Raw genomic sequence first — 14,295 nt, forward strand, 5'->3', positions numbered from 1 at the left:
AAATAAATTTGTTTCCATCTAAATCAATACCTTTTACTGGGATACCTCATTCAAGGTGATCTTTTCTAGCCCCCACCATTTGCCTGCAAATTTCATTACTTCCTTGTTTTAAATAGATGAATAGTATTCCATTGTGTAAATGTACCACAGTTTCTGTATCCATTCCTCCGTTGAGAGACATCTGGGTTGTTACCGGCTTCTGGCTATTACAAATAAAGCTGATACAAACATGGTTGAGCAAATGTCCTTGTTGTGTTGTTGAGCATATTTCAGATATATGCCTAGGAGTGGTGTAGCTGGATCTTGAGGTAGCACTATTCCTAATTTTCTGAGAAACAGAAAGATACACATGGTATATACTCACTCATAAGTGGTTATTAGACATATAACATAAGATAAACATACTAAAATCTAGACTCCTAAAGAAGCTAAACAACAAGGAAGACCCTAGGGAAGATGTTCAATCCTCATTCAGAAGGGGAAATGTTATAGACATAGGAAGCAGGAGAACTCAGGGAACAGGACAGGCGCCTACCACAGAGGGCCTTTCCCTCCTCCAATGTCCATTCTCTTTGCCTTTCTGAATGGGGATTGAGCACCTTAGCCAGAGTCCTCCTTCCTGATTAGCTTCCTTAGGTGTACAGATTTTACTATCATTAGCCTATATTATATGTCTACTATCCACTTATGAGTGAGTATATATCCTGTGTGTCTTTCTGCTTCTGGGATACCCCACTCAGGATGATCTTTTCCAGTTCCCACCATTTACCTAAAAATTTCATGATTTCCTTGTTTTTTTATTGCTGAGTAATATTCCATTGTGTAGATGTACCATAATTTCTGTATCTATTCCTCAATTGAGGGGCATCTGGGCTGTTTCCAGCTTCTGGCTATTACAAATAAAGCTGCTACAAACATGGTTGAGCAGATGTCCTTGTTGTATACTTGAGCGTATTTTAATTATTATTATTAAAAATCAATAGCTTTTATATAATAAAGAACATTCAAGATAGTGAGGCACTGAAAAGATTCATCAGAAGTTGAAAGACTGTGTAGTCTCTTATCTAAGAGATAAAATCTAAGGAATAATACAAAGAAAATGCAAATCACTATAAAAACTTTATACATGCTTATACTATGTCTTGATTATATTTATTTCTTCCCACTCTCACTCTCCCCAGGACCCTCTCTCCTGCCACATCTCCCAAGTCCATGTCCTCCATTTGTTTGTTTGCCTAAGTCTACTGACTTCACTTAATGCTGCCCATATGTACATCGGCATCATACACTGAGCACAGCAAACCTTCCTGAAGCCACATCCCTAAGCAAAAGTGCCCCTCCCTCTCTTTGCAGCCATTAACTGCCAATGGTTCCTCTTCTGGGGTGTTGACAGTTTCAGCTGGCTTGATTTTGTGCTGTGTGTGTAGGTCACAGTGGCTGGGGGCTCATGGGTACAACAGCCATGTCAGGTCCAGAGGTCACCATTTCACAATACTCCTCCTTTGGCCCTCTGTACCCCTTTTCAGGGCTTTTCCCTGAGCTTTGGGCTGGAGGATTGTGGAGGTTGGTATAGATGTCCCATTTATTGGCTGAATACTCACAATCACTTATTCTCAGCACTTCAAATTGTAATGTATCTCTGCAGTAAACAAACCCTTCCAACCTTGCCTATATTCCTTCCCTTTAGGTAATATAAAGTCCAAGCAATACTATTTTCCTGGATGTATTTATTTATTTTTCTTTCTTTATTATTTATTTTTATTATTAGTTACATTTTATTAACTCTTTCTCCCACCTGTATCCCACTCCCTCATTCCCTCCCAATCCCACCCTCTCTCCCTCATCTCCTCCCTGCCCCTTTCCAAGTCCACTGATAGGGGAGGACCTCCTCCCTTTCATCTGACCCTGTTTTATCAGCTATCTTCAAGACTGGCTGCAAAGTCCTCCTCTGTGGCCTAGCAGGGCTGCCCCTCTGTTGGGGGGTAGGGAGGTCAAAGAGCCCGCCATTGAGTTTCTGTCAGAAACAGTCCCTGTTCCCCTTACTAGGGAAACCCACTTGGTTACTGAACTACCAGGAGCTATATCCGAGCAGAGGTTCCAGGTTATATCTACATGGTCCTTGGTTAGAAAAACAGTTTCATATAAGACCCCTGTGCCCAGATATATTTGGTCCTAGTGGAGATCCTATCCTCTCCAGGTCATATTAACTCCCCCTTCTTTCATATAATTCCCTGCACTCTGCCCAAGGTTTGATTATGAGTCTCAGTATCTGCTATGATAAATTGCTAGGTAGAGTCTTTCAGAGGCCCTCTGTGGTAGGCTCCTGTCCTGTTACTTGATATGATAAACATATTGAAATCTATACACCAAAAGAAGATAAACAAGAAGGAGGTTCCGGGGTAAGTTGATCAATCCTCACTCAGAAAGACAAATGGGATGGACATTGGATGTAGAATTATTTATTTATAAGAGTCCTGTTGAGTTGTTGGGATGGCTCAGGTGGATAGATGCACTTTCCATCGAGAATGGTGACCTAAGTTCAGTCTCTAGACTAACTTGGTGTACTACCTTTTGCAATAAGAAGCTTATTTGTGCATTAAATGTATGACCATAGACAGAAATATTTTGATGGCAGTTTGACACCATTGCCATTTTAAAAAGCAAAATGTGGTCAAAATTTTTTTACCTTGTATCTCTTTACCTTGTATCCCCCCTCTAGTTCCCTCCCTCCTCCCCTCCCTATTCCTCCCTTCCTCCCTCTTCTCCACACACTCACCTCCCTAAGTCCACTGGTAGGGGATGGTTTCTTTTTCTTCCTTCTGATCCTAGTCTGTTAGGTCGCATCAGGAGTGGCTGCATTGTCTTCTTCTGTGGACTGGTAAGGCTGCTCCCCCCTCAGGCAAAGGTGATCAAAGAGCAGGCCAATCAGTTCATGTCAGAAATAGTCCCTGTTCCCATTACCATGGAACTCAATTGGACACTGAACTACCATGGGCTACATCTGTGCAGGGGTTCTAGGTTATCTCCATGCATGGTACTTGATTGGAGTATGAGTCTCAGGAAAGACCCCTGTGCTCAAATTTTTTGGTTCTGTTGCTCTCCTTGTGGACCTCCTGTCCTCTCCAAATCTAACTATTATTTCCCACTTCTTTCATAAGATTCCCTGCACTCTACCCAAAGTTTTGCCATAAGTCTCAACATCTGCTTTGATAATCTGCAGGGCAGAGCCTTTCAGAGGCCCTCTGTGGGAGGCTCCTAACTTGTTTCCTGTTTTCTTCTTCTGGTGTCCATCCTCTTTGCCTTTCAGGATAGGGATTGAACATTTTAGCCAGAGTCCTCCCTCTTGATTAGTTTCTTTAGGTGTACAGATTTTAGTAGGTTTATCCTATGTTATGTGTCTATATGAGTGAGTATATACCATGTGTGTCTTTCCGCTTCTGGGATATCTCACTCAGGATGATCCTTTCCAGATTCCACCTTTTACCTGCAAATTTCATGATTTCCTTGTTTTTCATTGCTGAGGAATATTTCATTGTATAGATGTACCACAATTTCTGCATCCATTCTTCAGTTGAGGGACATCTGGGTTGTTTCCAGCTTCTGGCTATTACAAATAAAGCTGCTGCAAACATGGTTGAGCAAATGTCCTTATTGTGTAATTGAGCCTCTTTGGGATATATGCCTAAGAGTAGTATAGCTAGATCTTGAGGAAGCACTATTCCTAGTTGTCTGAGAAAGCGCCAGATTGATTTCCAGAGTGGTTGTACAAGTTTACATCCCCACCAGCAATGGAGAAGGGTTCCCCTTTCTCCACAACCTCTCTAGCATGTGTTGTCACTTGAGTTTTTTATCTTGGCCATTCTGATGGGTGTAAGGTGGAATCTCAGGGTCGCTTTGATTTGCATATCCCTAATGGCTAATGAGGGTGAGCATTTCTTTTTTTAATTTTTTATTAATTACACTTTATTCATTTTGAATCCCCCACATAAGCCCCTCCCTCCTCTCCTCCTGATCCCACCCTCCCTCCCCTTTCTGCATGCATGCCACTCCCCAAGTCCACTGATAGGGGAGGTTCTCCTCTCCTTTCTGATCTTAGTCTATCAGTTCTCATCAAACGTGGCTTTTTTGTCCTCTACTGTGGCCTGGTAAGGCTGCTCCCCTCCTCAGGGGGAGGTGATCAAGGAGCAGGCCAATCAGATTATGTCAGAGGCAGTCCCTCTTCCCATTACTATGTAACCCACTTGGACACTGAACTGCCATGGGCTACATCTGTGCAGGGGTTTTAGGTTATCTCCACGAATAGTCCTTGGTTGGAGTATGAGTCTCTGGGAAGTTCCCTGTGTTCAAATTATCTTGTTCTGTTGCTCTCCTTGTGGTGTTCCCGTCCCCTCCAGCTCTTACTATTTCCCACTTCTTACATAAAATTCCATTCACTCTGCCCATCAGATGGCCATCAGACTCAGCATCTGATTTGACAGTCTATACTGCAGAGGCTTTCAGAGGCCCTCTGTGGTAGGTTCCAAGGTTGTTTCCTGTTTTCTTCTGGCTTTCAGAGGCCCTCTGTAGCAGGTTCCGAGGTTGTTTCTTATTTTCTTTTTCTTCTGATGTCCATCCTCTTTGCCTTTCAGGATGGGGATTGAGCATTTTTAGTTAGGGTCCTCTCTTTTGCTTAGTTTGTTTAGATGTACAGATTTTAGTGGGTTTATTCTATGTTGTATGTTTATATGAGTGAGTATATACCGTGTGTGTCTTTTTGCTTCTGGGACAACTCACTCAGGATGATCCTTTCGAGGTCCCACCATTTACCTGCAAATTTCATGATTTCCTTATTTTTCATTGCTGAGTAATACTCCATTGTATAGCTGTACCACAATTTCTGCATCCATTCTTCAGTTGAGGGGCATCTGGGCTGTTTCCAGCTTCTGGTTATTACAAATAAAGCTGCTACAAACATGGTTGAGTAAATGTCCTTTTTGTGTACTTGAGCCTCTTTTGGGTATATGCCTAGGAGTGGTAGGGCTGGATCTTGAGGAAGTGCTATTCCTAGTTGTCTGAGAAAGCGCCAGATTGATTTCCAGAGTGGTTGTACAAGTTTACATTCCCACCAGCAGTGGAGAAGGGTTCCCCTTTCTCCACAACCTCTCCAGCATGTGTTGTCCCATGAGTTTTTCCTCTTGGCCGTTCTGATGGGTGTAAGGTGAAATCTCAGGGTTGTTTTGATTTGCATTTCCCTAATGGCTAATGAGGTTGAGCATTTCTTTAAGTGCTTCTCTGCCATTCGATATTCCTCTACAGAGAATTCTCTCTTTAGCTCTGTTCCCCATTTTTTTAGTGGATAACTTGGTTTGCTGCTTTTCAGCTTGTTTAGTTCTTTATATATACTGCATATGAATCCTCTGTCAGATCCGTATGGAATAACAAAAAACCGAAAATTGCTAAAACAATCCTCTACAATAAAAGATCTTCTAGAGGTATCTCCATCCCTGATCTCAAGCTGTACTATAGAGCAACAGTTATAAAAACTGCATGGTACTGGCATAGAAACAGAATGGTGGATCAATGGAACCGAATAGAAGACCCAGAAATAAACCCACACACGTATGGACACCTGATTTTTGACAAAGATGGCAAAACCATGCAATGGAAAAAAGATAGCATCTTCAACAAATGGTGCTGGTCCAACTGGATATCTACATGTAGAAAAATGAAAATAGATCCATACTTATCCCCCTGCACAAAACTGAAGTCCAAGTGGATCAAAGACCTCAACATAAAACCAGACACATTAAATCGGCTAAAAAAAAAAAAGTGGGGAATACCCTAGAACTCATTGGTACAGGAGACAACTTCCTGAACAGAACACCAACAGCACAGGCTCTAAGAGCAACAATCAATAAATGGGACCTCATGAAACTGAAAAGCTTCTGTAAAGCAAAGGACACTGTCATCAAAACAAAGCGACTGCCTACAGATTGGGAAAGAATCATCACCAACCCTTTATCTGACAGAGGACTCATATCCAGTATATATAAAGAACTAAAGAAACTGAAAAGCAGCAAACCAAGTAATCCACTTTACTTGTAATAGCCAGAAGCTGGAAACAGCCCAGATGTCCCTCAACTAAAGAATGGATGTAGAAACTATGGTACATCTATACAATGGAATATTACTCAGCAATGAAAAATAAGGAAATCATGAAATTTGCAGGTAAATGGTGGGACCTCAAAAGGATCATCCTGAGTGAGTTGTTCCAGAAGCAAAAAGACACACACAGTATATACTCACTCATATAAACACACACAATATAGAATAAACCCACTAAAATCTGTACATCTAAACAAACTAAGCAAAAGAGAGGACCCTAACTAAAAATGCTCAATCCCCATCCTGAAAGGCAAAGAGGATGGACATCAGAAGAAAAAGAAAATAGGAAACAACCTCGGAACCTGCTACAGAGGGCCTCTGAAAGCCAGAAGAAAACAGGAAACAACCTTGGAACCTGCCACAGAGAGCCTCTGAAAGCCTCTGCAGTGCAGACTGTCAAGCAGATGCTGAGCCTGATGGCCAACTGATGGGCAGAGTGAATGGAATTTTATGTAAGAAGTGGGAAATAGTAAGAGCTGGAGAGGACAGGAACTCCACAAGGAGAGCAACAGAACAAGAAAATTTGAACACAGGGAACTTCCCAGAGACTCATACTCCAACCAAGGACTATCCGTGGAGATAACCTAGAACCCTGACAATGCAGCCACTTCTAATGAGAACTGATAGACTAAGATCAGAAAGAAGGAGAGGAGGACCTCCCCTATCAGTGGAGTTGGGGAGGGGCATGCATGCAAAAAGGGGGGGAGGGTGGGACCGGGAGGGGAGGAGGGAGGGGCTCATGGGGGGATACAAAATGAATAAAGTGTAATTAATAAAATTTAAATAATTTTTTTAAAAGTTAAATAAAAAATTTTTAAAAAACTACACTGGAATTTTTTAAAACCCAGGCTATGGCTGGTCTTCACCTGTTCTGCTGCTGCAAGTCAACCCCTCTAATACCTAAATTACTAAATTACAAATCAACACCTCTAATCACCCTAAGCTGACCTCCTCATTTCCTTTCTTTTCCTCCTTCACTCTCTTCCTTCCTTCTCCTTTTCTTCAGAATTAGGACTTAGTGATGATATTTTGATATGGGTTTAACCATATTAAAATAGATTTGTTAAAAAGGATTATTCAGACTTCTGTAAGAATGAATGCCATTTATAGATTTGAACGCTTTTTCATGAGAGAGTGGCACTATTTGAAAGGATTGGGAAGTGTGGCCTTATTGCAGGAAGTGTGTCACTGGGGGTGTGCTTTCAGGTTTTCAAAAGTCCAAGCCAGTCTCTCCCCTGTCATCTACAGATCCAAATATAGATACAACTTGCCTCACTTCGTTAAATATTAAGTTCTGTACTCTGATTTATACCCAGAATCTAATACCTGGCACACAATTAAGAATGTTGATTGTAATAAAAGACTCTCTTTTCTAAGGGCAAATACAGGAGAATGAAGCAGCTAGTTTGTGTACAATGAAGAAGAGCAATGGTAGAGCAAAGGTAAGAGCTAATCAAGTGCTGGCCAGTAAGCAAAACCAGGCCTGAGCAGCAATACCTGAGACTTGAAAGAAAATTGTGAATGAAATGGTCTCAGCCTCTTACTATATGAAGACAGGCAATTTAGATATTTGTAGCATACCAGAGGTGTTACAGTATCATCCCTAGTTAAATCTCTGTAGGGGATAGTAACAGGCAGAACAGAAGTGGGAGCAGTGTAGGCGAACAATAAAGCTGTTTTGTGGTTTTACTATGCCTAGTTCAGTCCCTTTACTCAGTATTTAGTGTCCTTCTTCATTCCTGGTGCAGGGGACTATGGAGAAGGAAGTGTTATGTAGGCAGCTCAGAGCACAAGCAACCCTTCAGTGTGGTCCTAAGACCCTCTGCCTTCACAAAGACAATGGTGTCTGTCTCAGTATGAAAGAAAGATATACATGCCACCTGAGACCTGTGGACATAAGCGATTTCCAAGGTAAAGTCAAGGTCTGCCAACAAAGCCCTGAGCCAGTCTTGGGTCTCCCTGAGAAGCAAGCTACTCTCTGGGATTGATATCCCAGCACAAGGATCGGTCAGATCTCCAGAGTCTGAGTCTACTGCCTCCACAAGAGGACACATATCCCAACCTTGCAGGAAGAGGAGAAAGTGAAAGGAAGGTGTGCAGATGGACCAGAGAGTTCATAATGACTGCATAATGACAAAGAAAAGATAGCAGTGTTGATGGATGTGGTGAGAGCAGCAAAGAAGGGCTTGGGCTGAGCAGCAGCCATGGTGGTTGTTCTTTTTTATTGTCAACTTGGCAAAAGCTAGAAACATCTGGGAAGATTCTCAATGAGAGATTGTCCATAGATAGTGTTTTGGCTTATAAGTATGTCTATGGTTGACTGCTTTATTTACATTAAAGTATATGGGAAAGCTAAACCTCATGTGCATGGCACCATTTCCCAAGAAGGGGTCCCTGATTTTTCAAGAGTGAAGAAACTGAGCTGAACACAATCAAGCAAGTAAGTGTTGTGAGTAGTTTTTCCTCTCATCCTTAGCTCCTGGAATAAATGACTCATGAGACTCATTAAATATTATGCAAATACCTAGGCCGCATAGCTAGGTGCTCCTCTGACTAGTTCATAATGTAAAATAAGCTATTTTACATTGTGCCATTACATATACATTATAATCTACATTTTGCCAGGTGTCTGGTTACCTGTACTCATGTACAATGTATCTGTTCTCATCTTGCCAGCTGAATTACTGAGGAAAGAAAAAAGAAAAAAATAAATAAATGCTTGCCTTTATTCCCAACACTGAGGAAACAGAGGCAAAGCCAGGGCTACACAAAATAACCTTAACTTAATAACAAATAAAAGACAAGTATCACTGTAGAGAAGGATATTTGGATCGCATACAGTCAACATCAAAATGGTTGTATGCTCAATGGTAATATTATACAACCTCTTTGAGAGAAGTGAAAATGGAACAGACCTAAGTAAAAGAGCAATTGCTAAATTAAATCAATCTATACTTACAATGATTTCAAACTGCAGTACAAAAGGTATTTGTAAATAATTATCTTGAGTCTCATGAGTTGATATTCGGGAGGAAAACCACTCACAACAAGTAAACATGCCTGTATTCATTCTTCTTTGCTCTTGACTGTGAATGTGCTATGTATGACTAGTCACTTCAGAGTCTTATTGCCTTGACCTCCCACTTATCATTATTTGTTCCCTGGAATTGTGAGCAAAACCAAACCCTTCAGTGTCCCTAGTAAGAACTCCGAGCAGCAGAGGGTACAGAGTATGAACTAGCCATCTTTTGTAGCCAGGCAAGTCTCCCAATGGTGTGACTGTGTGGCATTTAGTTGAGCTGTTGGCCAATAGGGTCCTATGGAGAACCCTAAACAACCTAGGCTGACATTTGGACAGAGGGTTGTTGTCTGAAAATTGACAGTGAGGCCCTTTGCTGAGGACAACCACCACACAACTCACAGAACCTAGAGAGTTTGAGCTGGTGCCTTCATGGAGACTTCACTCCTATGCTCTAGTCTCTTTGGTGTGGTAAGGTATTCTGCCAGCTACTGAAGGGGAAACCTGTACACTAACCCAGACACAAAACCTTTAACGAACAATCTGTTCTCCCTGCAAGATGTTCTGGGGCAATGGTGACAAAGAACTTGTAAGAAAGGCCAACCAATGTCTGATTCAACTTGAGTCCCACTTCACAAGAAGGAACCTGTACCCTGCACTGCTTGGATGGCCAAGAACCAGAGACTAGACATCCCAAAAACCATAGTGTAGAGCCAAACACAATTGACTGGAAAAAACAAAAGAAAAAAACAAACAGTGAAATTATTCTTAATGACATTCTGCTATACTCACAGACCAGTGCCTCATTCAGTTGTCATCAGATAGGCTGGCTCCAGCAGCAGATGGGAGTGGGTGCAGAGATTCACAGCCAAGCATTATGTGGAGAGGGTATAAATTGAAGGTCTCCATCATATTCCTCCTCTCAGAGCTCAGGGAACCCCATGGATGAGGGGAAGAAAAGATCATCGGAGTCAGAGGGGATAGAGAACACCAGGAAAACATGGCCCCTGAAAATTAAGCAGGGCTTATATGGGCTCATGGGAACAAAAGCAGCAAAGCATGGGACCTGGTCCACTCTATATATGTTATGGCTGTTGAATTGGTGATCCTGTGGGACTCCTAACAGTAGGAGCAGGTGTGTCTCTGACTTTTGTGCCTACCTTTGGGACTCTTTCCCTCCCTTTGGGTTGCCTTGTCTAGTCTCAATATGAGGACTTTTACCTTGTCTTATTGAGTCTTATTTTGTTGTGTGTGATTATTGTCTTTTGGAGGCTATTTAGTGAAGGAAAATGGAGGGGGGTTAGTTCTGGGGAAGAAAGGAGGTGGAGAGAGATGGGAGAAGTAAAGGGAGTGAAGTAGAGGGAGGGTCAGGATGCATTGTATGAGAGAATAATTTATTTTCAGTAAAAGTAAAATAAACCCTTTCTCTTAAGTTGCTTTTTGCCAGAATTTTTTTTATCACAACAGGATAAATAAAATAGAACAGTCTTGTCTTAGACCATTGCTGCAGTGAGAATGCCCTAGATATTTTCATCAAGTCAGCAAAGGACAGTTACAGAATAGATGCAAGTAGACATGATGCAAAGCCTGAAGTAGTCTCTAGTTGGTTACTCTAGATCAGGTAGAGTCAACAATTAACCTGGTTCCCTGCCTCACAAACTTTACAAGTAGTATTTTTTTCTTCCTGATATTGTTTTCAAAAGCATTCTCAGAGACAGAATGAAACTCTACATTTGCACACAAGTAACAGATGGCTCCATCCTTGCAACACATGGGAGCAAGCTACCCTGTGTGACTGAGGATGTATACAGAAACTAGTGATTACACCATGCCAGGGAGTACTCTAAAGAGCTCTGTGGTTACTCATCCATTGAATTCTCACAATGTCCGAAGGAACTGAGTGGTTAAGCAATTTGCCCATACTTAAATAGATAATAAACAGAAGAACTAGGTTTCACTCTACAGAATGCTGGATTCTGAATCTCAGGTCTCTAAAGCTAATTAAGCCTGAGATACAGAGGAAAAGGTCTCTGATTACATATTTCTTCCCTGTTACATTCTTCTAAACAAAAGTGACCTTAGTCTAACTCACTTCCATCTTCTCACTTCCACAGGTCATTTTATGTCTACACTCCCTATTCCAGTTCAGGCCCTTGTTCAGTCTTTGCAAAGATTCTAGGACTTGACGTTTTCTACCCTTTGCTAGGTATATCTCAACTGCCGACCACTCAAGGTCAATGCAGTGTGTTCTGTTTCCACTATTCCCTTACAAAAGGCTCCTGAGTACTTTGTACTAAGTTTAAAGACTGTTTGGAACTTCATCAAATAATTTGAGTGTGAGACCTAGTAAAACCTAAGCCTCAGCCTTCTAACTCAATTCCAGGATCTCAAGAGGACCAACAGTTGTATAACAATTTTTTTGGAATTTTTAGGTTTCGGGCCCCAGTAAGATAGTTTCTCCTGGTAACTGTGAATGTAATGACATTTGCATGTCCTTATTAATATTATTAACTGAATTACCCACTAGAAGAGATTCATATCTTGTCACTGTCCACACCACTTATGATTCTCTCCATCATCCAACATCCAGCTTGCCTCCATATAGACTCACAGAACTCCAGAGAATGCCACTTCAAAAAACTGAAAGGCTGACTCTGCAGGCTGCAGTTGTTGCTCCTGAATAACTTCCCACTGAAAAGAAGAGCTTACACTTTTGCTCTATAACTAGAGCCCTGTGAAAATTAAGAAAGTCTGAAATGGATCACAAGAGTATAACCAAAGCATATTAAAAACAATAAAAAGCATAAACTCTGAACATAGTGAGGGGTAGGAGCAGTTCATAGCTTCCAAGTCATTTCCAAAAACAGTCATCCTCAGCATTTGGCAAGTGAGCAAATAAGCCTTCTCCAAGGACTCAAGCACTAGCCACAAAAGACAACCCATGAGACCTATGCCCTCCTCCATCTGCCTTATTGTCAGCCAAGACCAGATAGACAGTGAGGATCATTCAAGAGTCTTCCTTTCAGAGGTGATAGTTGTTTATTAAAAGACTGAAGACATGGTTTTACCAAAGTCCACCAGCCTCCAAACTCATTAGGTTTTATATATTAAGTAGTTATAGCTTATGTATAAATTCTATCTTGAATAAGAGCTTTATTTTATTTTATTTTATTTTATTTTATTTTATTTTATTTTATTTTATTTTATTTTATTTTATTTTATTTTATTTTACAATTTGGGGTCCACATGATCTATCGTGCTAAACCTTTGGGACAGCCTCCAGTGTAAGCCTTCAGTTGACCCTAACCTGCTGCCTCTGATTGACCCTCCAGAGGAGCCAATATGAAATAATCTGTCTTCCTCAATGGCTCCCAGACCTGGCAGAAGGATCACAAGTTCAAGGCTAACGTAGGCAAGCGAAATGCCACCTCAAAATAAATTTAGAAAAGGTCAGGGGCTATAGCACACAGTGCTTGCTTATCAAGCAAGCGCGAGGCCCTAGGTTAAATCCACGGTGTTGAAAGTAGAAAAAGAAGAGAAAGAAAATAGCAAGATTTGATAAGCCTTCCTTACCTGTAGAATAAAGGATAGGAGTAGAGGAGAGGAAAAGAGGATGAGAAGAAAGAGCTAGAAAGAGGCAAGACTAGGAAAGAAATCAGATCATGACAGCAAGCTACTGTTTAAACAGAAGAATTTCTCCTTCCTATTTCCCTGGAATTAGCCCTCTCGGCTGCTTATTTCTCTTTTACTTAACAATCCTCCTGATGTTGACTTCTCTCTTTGTTAAATTTCAGGCCAAGGATACCTCATCCAGGGTCATCTTCCATGGATAAGCCTTGGGACTCTGACTTTTAATGTGACATATAAGAACCCTGGACACTGTCACTCCCACCATCACAACAACAACAACAAAAAGGTTAAAGAAGTTGAAAACTCTGAAGTAATGGGTAAATTCAGAGAGCTGGAGTTTAGCAGATGCAGAAGCACAAGGAGTTCATATTAAGGAAACCAGGTTGAAGCACACTGACTAATTTCTGGAGAATTAGCGTGACCTGATGGGAAAGACAAAAACTATTGGGTATACCCTCTGGGGGAGCATGAAGGAGGGATGCTTTGTGAATTTTAACTCTTAGAGTCTTACCAAGTAATCAAAGGCAAGATCAGAGAAAAATGTCCCTCTCCTTCATATAAAGGAAGAGGAGGGGTATCCATTTTAGAACGATTCCAGAATGTACTTTTCTCATTATCAAAGTCTGCTCTCAAAATAATTTTCTTATTTTTACTATTTGTTTTATTTTTTAATGTTTCTTGGATTCTTCTTATTTCTTTATTATTTTATTTATTAAAATTTATTCAATTTGTATCCCAGCTGTGGCCCCCTCCCTCTTCTCCTCCCAATTCCACCCTTTCTTTCTCTTCTCCCCCTATGCCCCCTCCTAGACCATTGATAGGGGAGGTCCTCCTCCTCATCTACTTGACCCTGATCTATTTGATCAGGTCTCATCAGGACTGGTTGTATGTCTTCTTCTGTGGCCTGGCAAGGCCGCACCCACCAGGGGGAGGTGATCAGAGAGCCTGTCACTGAGTTCATGTCTGAGAGAACCCCAGTTCCCCTTACTAGGGAACCCATTTGGACACTGAGTCTATGGGCTACATCTGAGCAAGGGTTTTACTTCCTCTCCATGCATGGTTTTTGGTTTGGGTATCACTCTCTTCAGGGCCCCCAGGGCTCATTTTGTTGTTGGTGTTGCTTTGTTTTGTTTTGTTTTGGCTATTTTTATCTCCTTTTGGAACTCCTGTTCCCTCCAGGTCTTTCTATCCCCCCTTTCTTTCATAAAATTCCATGCACTCTGCCCAAAGTTTGGCTATGAGTCTCAGCCTCTGCTTCAATTCCTCAATCTGTAGAGTGTTTCAGAGGCTGTCTGTGGTTGTCTCCTGTCCTGTTCCCTGTCTTCTCCTGCTTCTCTTTTGAGATTACAATCACATCATTTTCTCCTTCTTTGTCTCCCTCTAAACCCTTCCAGGGAGCCCTTCTTTCTGCTATAAAATTCATGGCATCTTTTAACATTAGGTGCTGTTATATACGTGTGTGTGTGTGTGTGTGTGTGTGTGTGTGTGTGTGTGTGTGTGTG

Source organism: Psammomys obesus, unplaced genomic scaffold (genome assembly GCF_907164565.1).
Source record: "Psammomys obesus unplaced genomic scaffold, mPsaObe1.curated_primary_1811, whole genome shotgun sequence".
Lineage (NCBI taxonomy): Eukaryota > Metazoa > Chordata > Mammalia > Rodentia > Muridae > Psammomys > Psammomys obesus.